General features: G+C 37.9%; 1 pseudogene; it reads right to left on the bottom strand.

The window, feature by feature from the left end:
* LOC139118810 (heat shock cognate 71 kDa protein-like) overlaps window positions 1-9,995 on the bottom strand; it is a 113,355-nt pseudogene extending 103,360 nt beyond the window's left edge.
* Between the last annotated feature and the right edge of the window lie 3,068 nt (window positions 9,996-13,063).

Genomic DNA, 13,063 nt, shown 5'->3' with positions numbered 1-13,063 from the left:
TGCCTTTCCCTTCCTCAGACTTAACTTTCAATGATATAGTTCGGAAAGATGTGGAACAGAATGGTGAGGAGTCTATATATGATACTAGTGGGATGAGCAGACCCAATATCCCAATAATTAATAAAAAAGTGATAGTTTAATTTAAAGATGAATTGAATGGAGAACCTATTCTGGATTTGTTGGCATTCATTCGAAAGTGTATGTTTTTCAGACACTAACTTTGGAGACGAAAAAATAAGGGGATAAAAGATGTCTGTGTTCACAAACATCTGACCTTTGAAGACTATGATGATCTGTTTAAAACTGAAAAAGAGCCTAAGCAGGCACAATTTGAACAGTTTGTCCGGAAAGCCGGTGAAATTCGGAGTGAAAAGCAAAGTAAATTAATGATGGCGGCCAATGATATCAAACCTGTACAGTTATACAATCTAGAAATGGGCGAATGGCTGGCAGAGACTAGACCGATAGGTTGGGAGCCTTTAGGTCCTACGGAGTCCCTTCAGAACTGTTCCGAATAGGGCTACGGAGTTAACTTTCATAACCATTTAGGCCGTACAGCCTCATGTATCATTCGAGTGGGGGACTAAATCCTTTCTGTTTTAGAATTTCTAGTGCCTAATGAAATATGTTTAGATAAAGGTCTGAGGCATTATCTGTTGTCATGGTTTTTTCTTGTATTTGTGTAAGCAACTGCTTATATAGACGTAATATTGTTAATAGTTCTACCGTCGATTTGATACTCCTGTTTTTCCTTGCATTACATCAATGACAACACCTGGTATAGGAGTTAAGAATAACAGTAATGGAACTGTAGGAATGGATGCTATGCCAGCAGAACTTACAAGACTTAGTCACATTAAGAGCCATATCAATTCGACCCATTAATTTATAACTGCGTCGATATGCAGCGCTAGTTCTTTCGATATAGTCGGCCAATTGTTCAACGCTTTAAACAACTGAGATGTGCATTTTTATTGTATATCTAAGGGGTGATTAAAAATAATTGAAGCATTATACAATATGGCAACAGAAGGACAAGATATACCACTCGAGGATTTCGATAAATTTAATACTAATGTGGATGATGATGCTGCTGAAACATACTTTATAGACGATGATAAAGCCCTTGCAGAATCAGACCCTTTCTAGGCCAGCTCAAGCGATATCTCACGCTAAAGCCCACAGGTGGGTCTTCGGACTGAACTTAATGTACAAAGAAAATTATATCATATAGGGAAAATTGCCAGACTAGAGCGAGAAAATGACGCTTTCCTCGCAAACAGTGAGAATCTGTTCTTATTCTCACCGCTGTCGGTGAGAAAATTTTAATCTCCACTGGAAATTGGTGAGAAATGCACTCCTTGGCGAGAAGCAAGTGTGAGAACAAATTCACACCGTGAGAATGGAAATCCTCACCAAGTACAGTGAGAATTGAAATTCACTGGCGTGAATCATCTAGACTCGCCTTTCACTGGCGAGAATCATCAACAATCGCCGTTCATTGGCGAGAATCATCAAGACTCCCCATTCATCAGCGAGAATCAGAATTAATCAGAATGAATGGGGAGGCTTAACCTCTTGACTACCTATGGCGCCGGATATATCCGGCGCCATATTGAATTACCATATACCTTGAGTGCCGGAAATATCCGGCACAGTTAAATAGGCGTATTTGCTTCGTTTTTGTCGCTAAATATCCTGTAATTTTGGCGTCGGCACGCAGCGCAACTAAGATTGATGTAATCCGATCTGGCCTGAATGTGATTGCGCCCCAGTACGTCCGAGTATGGCCAAAATCCGGAAGCAAATGTTGTGACCCATGACCTCGACCCTGAAAGGTCAGGCTGATCACAGAAGTGTCGTGCTGATTTTTTATAGTTTTCAGAAGTATGGACGATCGCGAAGATGTTTATGGTTTGTTTTTTGTTATGAAATGTTTATTTATTGAAAACAAACTATTTATATGTAAACATGTTCTATTAACAGCAATATTCGTGAATGAAACTAGAGGAAATACAATTTTTTACTATAAGCCAGTGAAATTTTATAGTAGCCATATTATCAATATGACTGGTCACATGACTGGTCATGTGTTTGGTCATGTGATATGTTGTTCCCTAAAATGTATTTTTAAATATTGTGAATTATTTTTTGATAAATCATAACCATTTTAGATGCATGTTTCTGCAAGAAAGACATAAAGCAGGTGTTTACAAATATAAAATGTGTTGATTTTCAAATACAGAATCATGTCAGATGCTGATGTTTGTGGTTCATTTACTCTGCCTTTTGAGAGAAAAATCTTAATGGGTACATCTATAAATAAAATAAAGGGTAATCATTATTACATATATGTAAAGACAATGTCATGAAAATTGCAACTGTATTCAAATTTGCGTCATTTTATGGATTGAAAACACGTCCTGATGCTTCAAATATTCATAATCTTTGCCAACTCTTGTCACATGATATGTCATGTGATCAGTCACGTGACCTGGAAATACAAAACTTATGTATGAAAAAGTGGGAAATTTCATGCTGATTCAGAAAATATATGGTTATTGGTACTTACTTAATTTTTACTGTAAGCAGTGTTCATGCCATGACCACACCCAAGATTTTATCAATATTTACATAAGGGGCCTGGTATATAGGAATACATTGGCCTTGGTAGTCAAGGAATTAATGTTTCTCGCCAGTGAATTTCAATTCTCACTGTACTTGGGGAGAATTTCCATTCTCACCGGTGAGAATTAGTTTTCACATTTGATTCTCGCCAAGGAGTGCATTTCTTACCAATCTCCAGTGGAGATTAAAATTTTCTCACCGACAGCAGTGTGAATAACAACATATTCTCACCGATTGCGAGAAAGCGTTATTTTCTCGCTCTAGTCCTGCAATTTTTCCCTACAGTATATATGGTTAACCAATTGTTAGCCAAATATGAGATTACTGCTCCAGATGCAAGAAACGAATTGAATGTGAATTGTGAACTTAATGAGGATGGAAAACATCTGTATTGGAAAACAGAAAATGTCAACCTCAGAATGACAAGTGATAGAGGTAGTGGATTTAGATCGCGCAGGACATTAAGAAGAGAAAAGGAGGATCGGAATTTATAAGAAAAGAATTAGGATGGAGTAGCACAAGGGGCAACGCTAGCACAGACCCGACTAAGTGAGTCGTACATTGCATTCTTAAGATGTGTTACAATTGAGAGTGCCAGCCGAGGAGCTGACACCCTGAGACATAGTACTACTCAGATTACAGATTTACGAGAAAATTACAGCAGTAATGCAGATAGAATATATGCTATCAAATATAGGATCGATGAATGGAACAATAAAAACCTCGACTACAAAGCTGTTGTTGATGAATTAGAGATTGCGAATGAGAGTCTTGATGAGCTTTACAATGAAAGAGATACAATTCTATCAGAGAGAAGAGAAAAAGAAAACAGTTAAAGGAAATTCCTGAAACTGACACTGATGGAAAAAGGCCGGAAAAGAACTAGCTGAACTCAAAACAAGAAAAGACAAAGTTAATAATATAATTGAAGTGCTATGTGATATGATCAGTGAGGCACGTGAAAGACTGGCGCTGACTAAGTCTCTTCTTGATGTAATTTCTGATCCAGATTTGTCACCTGGGCTAAAGTTGACAGAGTTATTTAATGATGTAACAATCGCTGCATTACTGCCCTTGGAAAGATGATATCAACAATTGCCCTGGCTGTGACTAAAGGGGAGGGGGTCGGCTGGTGGCTTAGGGCCAAACAATGGCTGAAGCCAATCCAAAGTATACACAAAAGTGAAGGAAATTATAGAGCAATTTGGTGAATGGTTAAAAACCTTGGCCGCAAAAAGCGCTGCTGTTATACCTGTTTTAATTATTTCCCTTGTCAGTTTTGTATTAAAAACAGCAGGATTGGTTGTTGGATTCCTGGAGAAAAGCTATCGATATTTTTTACTGGAGGCATGCTTGGCGAAAAGAATATTGCAAGTTTCTTTCTAAAAATAAAAGCCTCTTTGGTTTCTCTGTCGAATTGGAATGGTGTAAACTCCGGCGGGTAAATCGACATATCCTTCGAGCAAATCCAGGTATGAGACTCAAAGATGATAATCTATATCATAACATATAAGCTTTCATCAAGGAATATCAAAAGACTTACTTCTTTAAGCGACTCGAATTCATAAATGTATTCCAGAACGTTGGGATGACCAGTAGGCTTACCATCTCCAAGAATATTGGGTTCTTCGACTGATTTGCGACAAAGGCAATCAATTTATATTTCAGTCGGATGGAAGTATTTATGTAAAGATGTGATTTATTTTCTTTTGATTGTGAATTTTTTTTCTTCTGACTTACTATATACAATACACGAATACAATACACAAACAAAATGCAATATGATAGGTCACTGTTACCGACTTTGAGCAACTGAATAGCACAGGGAACGAAAGCAGTAAGGACAAATCATGTGGTTACTAATAATCCAAGTGAGGCAATGCCAGGCCAGAGGCTTTACATAGGGTGAAGAAGTTAGAAAGCGGAGTAGTTCTAGTTCCGGATACTTTTGACCTTTTTTTTGATCTCATAATAGCAGGTCATGAAAATAACTAAGTAGTTCAAAATGTTGTGACAAATTTGGTGGAGCACATGATCCTAAAGTTTGAGGGGCAGATACTTCTCACTTTGAATAATTACCACTATATGTTATCGTGATCTCTACAAACATAAAAAGGAGAGAGCAAACATGACACTTTACGGAATTCAGAACGAAAATCCTAGAAAATTAGGAAGTGGTGCGGCCGATGCAACCTCTTTAGCTGAGGATAATTTACTTCTTAACATATACAAAACGAAATATGCTATTCGACTTACTCATCCCTTCATCAGAGGTCATGGAGTTACATATCCATCAGCGTTAGGTAGTCATAGCGAATGGGAAATTACACTTGAGCCTGTTTCCAACAAATTGTCACAACTGCTACAGCGGGTTATAAATTGGAAAAGATAGAGATGAGGTATGAAACAATTAAAGATGACATCCTTGCGAGAGATACTGCTGGGTATTACAACAATGGTAGAGTTTTCTCAAGGAACATGTAGACTACTTTACTACAAAAGTGTTCCACGAATCAGATATCATTATACATGAAAATATTAATGTGCCGCATCATAACATTAGAGTTGTATTAATACTATTCACTAAAGATCCGATACAGTCAGAAATGAATAGCGAACTTTTCACCAATCCGACCATTGAATCTGTTTCTGCAAAAAATATACGCACAGAAAATGATGCCGATAGACTTTTGGACAGAAACATGACGATATTTTGCTGAAGTTAAAGATTGGTGTTAAATTGATATGGATGAAGTAACTTATTTGAAGGATAGTTTCTGTCTGCTTATTGATCTGCATAGCTTTAAAGATTTTGAATTTCATGGAAATGGATTAAGGGTAATTAACACAAAGGATGGTATACAATGTAAAGTCAGAAAAAAAGATACATCAGTGAAGGGCACCGGCGTCAACGCCCACGATGATGAAATATTTGCCTATTTTTGGCCATGAATTTTGTTTGATACGAGACTCTATTTATATTGTTTGACATGTTGAAAGATACTGAATGAATTAGTGGCCATGAATATATTCCCTCCTGGTTTTTAGACACGATATATATAACCATTGCGAGGAAGAATTGTTGGTCATGACCAACAACTCAGCTGTTCACCGTTGTGAGTAGTGTGAGCACCGGCGTGTGAAAACCAAAAAACCCCACACACACACACACACACTGACACGTCCCGCTTATAATTATATGGCTCCAGGTCAAGAACGCAGTGTTCTGGATTAACCTAAGCTTACAATCAATGCCGTTCGCTGAAGTTACATTTTGACGGTCAGCTTTGCATGCACACCTTAACCAATCTTGTTCTTCGATACACGTTCTTTGATGCAAAAGAGCACATTTTTTGAAAGGGCATTTCAAATGCCTACAAGAGTACAAGCTGCAACAATCACAGAACCTTTTGCCAACGACAGTGTTTATTCACAGTCTCTCTCACTCACTGTGACCTCTTGGCTAAATAGCAGATTGTTTTTGTCACGTTTGTGCCTCCATGTAGACTTACTTGCCCATGGACTGTGGGTATAGAAAGGAAGAAACTTCAGCAGACTGTCACGTTAGTATTGAGTTGATCGCCAGATTGAAGCAATATACTCTGGCAACTGACGCATGCATTGTGCACTACTGCATGCTGTGTATGCCCGGACATGACTGTGTGAATACGCCATAAGATACTGTAGACATACTTCTACATCTAAAAGAAACAATTGTGACACTGAGAGCTTCATCCCTAGATATCTGATTCACTCTTGGAATAGGTTTCAACCTAGGCTTGGTTCATACAAAATGTTCTGCAGCTCAGAGTCTGCATGGCTATAGTACCTCTAATAGTGATGCATGTCCGGTGGAATCAGTCTTGTGGTTTCGGCTGTACCGGCGCACACAAATTGTGCAGATAAAGGTAGACTTGCTCCATGTCTGTGAGCATACAGGGCCAAGGGATCATTATCATATACCTACATTCACGTGCCTGTGTAAATCTATGGGAGAAAGCGCCCTCAGATCCGTGTATTTTTTTTTACGTATCACGCCCCGGCCCGGTGCCCAAATATGGGCAATCGCGTGCATTTCTGAACTGTCTCGATTCTGGTTACTACGCGCGTTGCTATCCGCAAACGTTCCATTCGTACACAAAGCCAGCGCGAGATTTGGAAAACGTCTGCTCGCTAAGATCGTAGGTGCGCGTGGCGATGGTGGAGCCGCGCCGGTGACATCAGCTTTTATTTCTAAATTGTAGTGAAATCCTGTGTATCCTAAGTGCGTGCCTGTTTAGTATAAATTACCAGAAACTTACATCACGCCTTTGTCCTTCTTACACCTCGATTTCAGACTCGATCTCTGTTGGTCAAGTACAGTACGATATGTTGCTTTGTGCGTTCTAGAATTCTGCAGGTTTACAAATGACGTCATTATGTATGTTAATCCGCGACGGGAAGCGGCCATCGTATTTATGAAAAACTGACACAAATGGCGATGAATTTTTGATATCGCACGCATTTTATCTCCTAAACAATGTTGAATATTTTGTAAAATACATATTTATCATTCCATAAGGTATATGATAAAACCTTTACGACCCTGATACGGCTTTTGCGGCCCTTGGTCGTACTGCGTACGGGCACTCGCACGCTCGTGCCCTTCCACCGTACGACCTCGGGCCGCAAAAGCCGTATCAGGGCCGTAAAGATTAAAACTGAAGGACTAAACATCAGCAGATCGACGAACTAATGGGGCAAACACCTTGCATGCCTAGGTACAGTAATTCAGCTGCCGAGGAAAGCCAGGCAACATGAATCAAGTCTAAGATAAAGGTTCAAACGACGTGTTCCTGTTCATGGCATGACTTTTACGGTATTCAAAACAATTAGTGACCCCTTGACTACCAAGGCCAATGTATTCCTATATACCAGACCCCTTATGTAAATATTGATGAAATCTGGGGTGTGGTCATTGCAACAACATTGCTTAGAGTAAAAATTAAGGAAGTACCAATAAACCATATATTTTCTGAATCAGCATAAAATTTCCCACTTTCTCATACATAATTTTTATATTTTCAGGTCACGTGACTGGTCACATGACTCATCATGTGACTAGAGTTTGGCAAAGAATATGCTGGTAAAGAATATTTGAAGCATCAGGACGTGTTTTGAATCCATAAAATGACTAAAATTTCAACACAGTTGCAATTTTAAGGCATTGTCTTTACATATATGATAATAACTACCCTTTACTTTATTTATAGGTGTACCTGTTTAAGAATTTTATCATAAAAGGCAGAGTAAATGAACCACAAACATCAGCATCTGACATAATTCTATATTTGAAAATAACACATTTTATTTGTAAATACCTTCTTTATGTCTTCCTTGCAGAAACATGCATCTAAAATAGTTATGATTTATCAAAAAATAATTGACAATATTTAAATACATTTTAGGGAACAACATATCACATGATCAATTACATGACAAGTCATGTGGCCAGTCATATTGACAGTATGGCTACTATAAAATTTCACTGGGTTATAGTAAAAAAATTATATTTCCTCAAGTTTCATTAACAGAATATTGCTGTTAATAGAACATATTTACATATTAATCATTTGTTTTCAATAAATAAACATTTCATTTCATTAAAAAAAAAATCATAAAAATCTTGCAGGTAAATGACATCAACCAGCTTCTGAAAACTGTAAACAATCAGCGGCATGCTTCTGTGATCAGCTTGACCTTTTAGGGTCAAGGTCATGGGTCATGACCTTTGCTTCCGGATCTGGCCATACTCGGACGTACGGGGGCGCAATCACATTCAGGCCAGGTTGGAATACATTTATCTTAGTCGCGCTGCATGCCGATGCCGAAATTACGGGATTTTTAGAGACAAACACGAAGCAAATATGCCTATTTAACTCTGCCGGATATTTCCGTCACTAAAGGTATATGGTAATTCAAAATGGCGCCGGATATATCCGGCGTTCAAGGTAGTCAAGGGTTAAGGCCAATTTCCTATAATCAGATAAGCGTCTATTTATTTATGTTTAGTGGTCGAGCAAACCACTATCAGTCAGTGCAGCAAATGCTGTGAAAACTGTCACGCGATGCGAGTTACAAGATCACAAGGGCAAGTGCTGCTATTTGAAGTCACGGTCATTGCCATCCATGTACTCACTAGTGGTTCGAACAAATAATTACATGAGGCACAGAGAAGTCCCCCGTTCAATAAAATTCGCACAGATTTTGTGTGTCAGGAGGTTACCAACGATCGATAGTACTCTGGGGGTCCATGATGTCACCGACGTTCATTTGCACCTCTGGGGCTATGTTTCAATATTCGATCATCTGGATCATGCCATGTTTGAAAAAAAACATGGACGAATGGCTGAAAAATGCCCTAGGTAAAAGTCTACGAAGACGCAGGTTATGATCAAGATTTGCTCACCATAAAATGCAAAGAAAATGTAAGACTCTGTAACTGTTTCACTATCAGTGTCACGAACACACGGTAGCAATCTTACATGGTTATAGTTTTATCAAAAACAATGGGATCTATGGTATTATTTCTGTTTCACACTCCGTGTCATTCGATCAATAGATAAATGTGCAAGCTTACGAGCAAAGGCCCTTTTACATGTAAGTTTCAGTATTTCATAGTAGTTGATTTTGGCGTGTGTTCGTCGTTATCTATTGTACTGAAGATTGCATGAAGATTACAGGTTGCTCACGCACTCTTCAAACCATAATCTGAGGGAATGTGCGCATTCATTTATTATGTGATGGGGTTCAACCATGGCAGTTAATTCAAGTCGCCCGGACGCCCAGGCAAGCATTGAGCATAGCTGTAAAGAGCAAGAAGGCGCTTTTATATATCCTTTAAGCCATCTATGGTCACTATTTGGGTGTACTATTGATTTAACTGAGGAATTTCGCTATAGAAAAATTTGTAGAAAATGGGCGATTTCTTTCCTTTAACTTGTACAATGACAACACAAATGGTAAAATCCTGAAGTAATGATCTATAATGTTTTTACTTCTTGGAAAAATAACTGTATAGATTTAACAAAAACTGTTTATAGCGATTAAGGCAGTCATAAATTATTAGGAGCCGTTGGTATCGGGTGTTAGAAGAACTTATTTTCATAACTTACCAAACACGGTATTGTCTGGATTCATGGCAGTTTGATCCTTGGCAGCATCTCCTACAAGACGCTCTGTCCCTGTGAAAGCCACATAGCTGGGTGTTGTACGGTTTCCCTGTTCATTGGCTATGATTTCAACTTTGCCGTACTGGAAAACACCAACACAGGAGTATGTTGTGCCCAAATCAATACCAACGGCAGGTCCTTTGGCGGCCATAGTTTCTTTACAAATCTAGAAGGGGTAAAGTACTAGATTACAATACTATACGGTTTCCTGCATCATCGTGCAGCATATTTCACACATTTGAACATTTTGCTGATGGGAACATTTCTGGGCATCATTTTACAAGTGGTATAGCCACAAACTTATGACGTCAAAGATGTACGTAATTATGGAAATGAGTTCATACGTTACGTTCTAAATAGGGCGATAAATTATTTGGGGGTAAGAGTTAAGAATGGGCCTCCTTACCAAGTGCAGGTAGAATGAAAACATACCTAAGTACATTTTTTCAGACCAAATAGGTACAATTTTAGTATACCAGAGGTATACCTCTGGTTTAAAAAAGAGCCTACCTCGGGTAGTCTAGATTTGGACACTTTTGCCAAAAATAGGTATACCTCAGATATACCTATTTTTGGCAAAAGTGTCCAAATCTGGACTACCTGAGGTAGGCTCTTTTTTAAACCACAGGTATACCTCAGGTATACCAAATAGGTACAATGTAGGTATACCTGCAATTGTCCAGATTTGGACACGTGCGTCCCAAATTAGGTATACCAGAAATATACCTTACCAAAACAAATAGGAATAATTTAGGTATTATACCTGCAATGTACCTATTTTATTTACATAGTTGTTCAGACGATCTGAACTATGTAAACAAAATAGGTAAATTAAGGTATTTACCTAAATTATACCCATTTGTTTTTGTAAGGTTTACTTCTGGTATTACCTACTTTGGTATGCAAGTGTACTGAGATGGATCGGATCTGACTCTTTACCAGAAAAACCAGAGATGCTGAAAACCAAAGAACAACATACTCAGGTGACAGCAAAAATTACACATTGTACCATATGTTTCAACATATTTTCTCTTCTCTCACAATAATAAATTCAGTTTATATGATAAGCACATAGAAGTTGTAAAAACACTTTGTAGACAATTGGCCAATGCCAACGATAATGACATGATTGAGGAGAATGAGAAGCTGACAAATTGAAAAGATTGTTGACAGCACAAGATATGTTTATCCGACTAAGCTTTGAAATATCAGCATCACAAGAAACCATACTATTAGCAAATAAGGTATTATTAAAAAGACAACAGAGAAAAAAATGTTGAATTCAATTTGTGGCATGATTTATTTTATATATGCCATGCTCATTTCATGCAACTTGAGTGTCTTCAAAAGACATTCATTTGACATATGAAGTTTCATGTAACACTTATATTACTGTCAAAGGCTGTGATTTGGCTTTCTTGCTCTCTGCATTTCTTGTCCGTTTACAGCACCAGCAATGCATTCTGCAAAATACAAATCATTGAGGATAGAGTGTAACGTAGTCTTTGTTTGACCGAAACCTGTGAACATCGTAATTTGATGAAATAAATCAAATTCTGTAATGATTTGAAAATGAGACAAAAGCAAGTTGAAAAATTGAAGCGGAGAAACCAAATGCATAAATAATTATGATCATTTATAAATAATGATTAAATGGACAGCCAACAACTCGCAGTATGTTAGAAACGAAGGAGCACCATGTTTACATACAGTGATACACAATGGCGACAATGTACAGCTGTTGTGAAACAAATGAATTCTGTATGAATCAGTACTCAACAAAACGCATCTGTTGTTTAACATAGCAATACAAGGGTTACAGAACATAATAGCGATGTGCAAATAGACAGCACATTGACTTACATTCTGATCGGCTGGCAGGATGGGGCTGGACGGTTCCCATTTGCAGCGAGGTCTCTTCGAGTCTCTGTTGTGTGTCACATATGAGAAAATATAGTCGGAATTTTTACTGCTTTTTGCGTTCACAAATTTTTAACTCTGTCCGTCCCTTGTACTGTATACACGTTTTTGCAACACTATGATATCATTTGGGTGATAATTCAATAGAAAGATCACAAAATTGTCCATCAGATAACTCCTTGATCACAAATACACAGCCGACAACACTAAAATCTAAATTAGCGCCGATTGATCCTCATGACATTTACGGAAGTGCTATCTATAAATCACTACGCGATCGATAAAATAGTTCCAGTTTAAAACGCATGGACTTGACTCTACATCAGCACAAATCTGTTGTTTCATATTAAATATAGCAATCAATTTATTACATGAATAAAAATGGTTGATTTGAATGATAGAAAGACTACGAAGAGAGTAAAATTCTTTCAGCACGAAGAATCAATATCAATGCGCCAACTGAACTTGATGAACCCGTGACCTGAGAGTAAACATGACTGCTCACAGCTTGGCCGGCAAAACAAAACGCGTTGGACATTGGCAAAGTAGCATATTGGATTTTCGTTTAGCAGCTCGGGATATAAATTCCTAAACCTCAAATGTGTGATCGGCAATAGCTCTGATGCTGAAAACATAGATAAAAGCCTTCACCTTAATCCATGTTATCAGATGGCTAGATTTTGTTAGGGACATCGCTGCAGGGAGACAGCAGACTACCATGAAGGGCATCCTAACATGACTGTACGGATCTTTTGCTCAGAGTTGTAATACGACCGCGGTCACATGCTGTGCTTGGAGGTAACGAGTCCTTGCTTTAGACATTGAATGCATTGACATTAACTTGTCTATTTCTTAAATGAAAAGTTCTCGTCTGTCGACATTTGTAAGGTACAAATTTTAGGTATTGATTAAAACTCTATGACCTGTCCTTGTTGCTCCTTTACAAAGAGGTGTACGTACAGAAAACGTAATTAAACAACTTTTCGTTTGAAACCGCACTATAATTTTGGTGTGAAAATATTATGAGAAACTACAGGGCTAGAATTGCAAGACAGACAAGTCTGTGTTTTAATAATTGTTTTCCGAAAAATTCTGCTGTTGATCAAGCCATGATTTACCCAACCAAATTAAATGACATAGTTAATGCCAGTACACATGCACTCATAAATACCCATCCTAAAATAGCAATGTTGCTGAGTTGTATCGATTTTTAGGAGCAGATTTGTGTTTACAATTTAATAAGTGGTTCATTGGGTTTTAAAAATAAATGAATATAATGAAAGATAAAGTTTGCATTGCTTGAA

The sequence above is a fragment of the Ptychodera flava genome, chromosome 19 (assembly GCF_041260155.1).
Source record: "Ptychodera flava strain L36383 chromosome 19, AS_Pfla_20210202, whole genome shotgun sequence".
NCBI lineage: Eukaryota > Metazoa > Hemichordata > Enteropneusta > Ptychoderidae > Ptychodera > Ptychodera flava.
The sequence above is the reverse complement of the archived record's forward strand: the minus strand, read 5'-3'. Positions and strand labels throughout refer to the sequence as shown.